Genomic DNA, 3,110 nt, shown 5'->3' on the forward strand with positions numbered 1-3,110 from the left:
AATAAAATTAAATGCTCATACTCTGAACGTTTTTCTCATTTATTTTCTCATGGGATTTTATGCAGGAGATCCCAGACTACAATAGACACGTTTCTCAGATGTTCAATGTGGCTCGTCACCCAGGGCGCCACGCATCCTGGGGCAGCAGGAGCACGTCTGAACTACAGCTCTGGAAAAACTAAGAGCCCACTGCACTGAATCCCACTGAAAACCTGCTGGTTACTCCACCAGACACGGATTTCTGAGTTAAAATATTAGTATTTTTGTTTCTAAATGAATATAAACTTGTTTTCTTTGCATTATTTGAGGTCTGAAAGCTCTGCATCTTTTTCTTTATTTTGACCATTTTTCATTTTCTGCAAATAAATACTAAATTTTTGCTTGGGATTTCAGAGACATGTTGTCAGTAGTTCATAGAATAAAAGAGCAATGTTCATTTTACTCAAATATGTATTTATACAGAGTAAAATCAGAGAAACTGATCATTTTAGGTGGCCTCCTTTTTTTCCAGAGCTGCATTTAGTTCATGCTGAACTGATATTCTTTAGCTACGATGGAGTATTAGGGTGAAGCTAAGAAAATAAAAATAAATGAAAGTGTGAGAATAAAGTCATAAGAGTTTAAGTTGAAATGATACGAGAATTAAGCTATAATATTACAACTTTGTTCTCATAATATTGTGACTTTTTTTCATAGTTTGACATTATTCTTGTAATATTTTGATTTTATTCTCGTAATTTTAATTCATTTTTAATTTAGTATGGCCCTTTGTTTTTATTTTTACTATCCTGAATCTTATTTTCACCAAAAAATAAATAAATAAATAAACAGGTGATCCAACTTAAAGTAATTTCATTTTCATTCATTTATTTCAAACCAGTTTTTAAAAACAAGTAATCAGTAGGACAAGAGAAAACAAAACCAAGAACAAAATTATTAACTTATCACTGCTTTTCTGTCTTAAAATGAGCAGGAAGAAGTGAAAACGTATTTAATCCTTATCTCAATTTATGTATCATTTATTATTTACCGACACAATAATAATCAGACATTTGTAATTAAAACCAAGTCATTGTATTAATGTGCTGTTAAACATACTGTGCTAAACAAAACAATAAATAAGTTATATTACATAATTAATGAAAGTTAATTTGTTACAGGTAATCAAATTAAGTTTATCCAAGTAAATATATCAATTTATAATATAAAAAAACCATAAGTTTTACTAACTTAATTTGATTACATGTTAGAAATTAGAAATTAACTCTTTTTTTTTAAGTTGGCGCTCCGTTCACTTTTTTAAATTTTGCTCTATTTTGTGTTAATCTGTCACATAAATTCTCCTCAAACTTGTTTTCATTTTGGGCCAAATCAAAAATCTGAATGTTCTCAAAGGGCCAAAATGTATTGATAAAACACATTGAAATGATTGGTTTTGTGTCTTTTTCCAATCAAAATCACAATTTTTTTATAGAAGAATTTTTTTATAGTATTTGCACTAATAATCTATGATGTTAAATGTGACTTTTTATTAATCGCCGTATCGATCACAGAATATAACTTGAAATGAAGTAAGGCTGGGGCAGCCGTCACTTTTGGACAATTTTGAGGGGAAAAAGTCAATAAATTCAGAAAAAAATGTGGGAATCTGTTGATTTTGTGTGAATTCTGCAGATTGTGAAGAACTGGAGGGACTTGCTGATGTAACTCGGGCCACATAAAAAGCTACGGCGGGCCAGATTTGGCCCCCGGGCCTCGAGTTTGACACAATGGTCTAAAACACCTTAATGCTATTTAGTGTTGAAAAAAGACACAAATGATAAATATTAAATTACAGCCATACAAATCATGCATGAAAAGGCAGTGGGAGTAAATAAGCGCGTCTTCTTCCCACTGCTGTTCAAGCTAAATGTGTTTCTGGTTTGTGTATAAATACAGCATGTTTTACATAAAAATGAACTTTACTGCATGAATATTCATTGTGTATATTTGTGTGTATGTATATTTCCTTTTTTTACCCAGTCTCAGGTATAAAACATGTTTTTTTCTTTCAGATATCTGAAAATATATCAAAAGATGATCATCCCTAGTAGCATTTTATTTTTAGATCTTTACAAGTTTAAAGATTTAGTTAGAGTCACAAATATTTAATCATTTTAACTAAAAATGCTCTTTTTTAGTTTTTAACACAGTTGTGGTGAGAAGTTTTAACACCATCACCGTAAATGTCTCAAATAAAAACACACCCGGCGTGTCTACAGTCAGAAATGAGGTTAATAACGTTCCATAATCGCTAAATATGTCATTTTATTTTAGATAAAACTGGACAACTTGTGATTTGCCCTGCATGTTTGACCTACTTTAAAGGAAACAAAGATGAATCATCCTTCAAACTGATGACATCAGCTGAAACTGATCAGCACGGTTTCTATGGCAACTGGTTTTAATAAAACAAAATTCCTTAGATGTTAAGTTATAAATAGGAAACTCCCTGTTAAAAAGATTTAAAGAGACAGTGTCCAGCAATTTAATGGTAAGACCTACTGACAATTTAATCATTTCCCCCCCATTTTGATAAAATGTTAAAATTTCATATATTTTTCTATAACATAAACCATTTAAATAACTTACAAACCGACAGTGATTTAGCTTGTTTGTTCAAAAATACACCATTTAATGTAGTACTTTATTTGACCACTAAAGGTCAGCACAGTCTAACATTTTGAATTTATTTGTAACAGTACAAATATTTAATTTCACATTACACTGTAAAACATTTACAGGTGGTATAACCTGAAAATCAAAGTCCACCTGCTGCCTTGAAAATGCAGTTTGAGTCAACAAGAAAACTAGATTTTAACTCAGAAATTAAAGTTCATGAAGTTGATTTAACAACAAGAGACAAGTTGTCTAAACATTGTTTTTTAACTTCATTCACCTTGAATTGTGAGTTTTAACTTAATGCTGCAATTTAAACCAAATAATTATTTAACAAAACTATCCTCACCTGGTTAAAGAGCCACATTTCTCTATTATTTCACTCCAAATATCAAGTTAAAATAACTTATTTTACTTTAGAATAATTTAAATTCTTGTTTCAAATTGTATGA

The sequence above is a fragment of the Poecilia latipinna genome, unplaced genomic scaffold (assembly GCF_001443285.1).
Source record: "Poecilia latipinna isolate Pla-1442-1.1 unplaced genomic scaffold, P_latipinna-1.0 Scaffold2564, whole genome shotgun sequence".
Taxonomy (NCBI): Eukaryota; Metazoa; Chordata; class Actinopteri; order Cyprinodontiformes; family Poeciliidae; genus Poecilia; species Poecilia latipinna.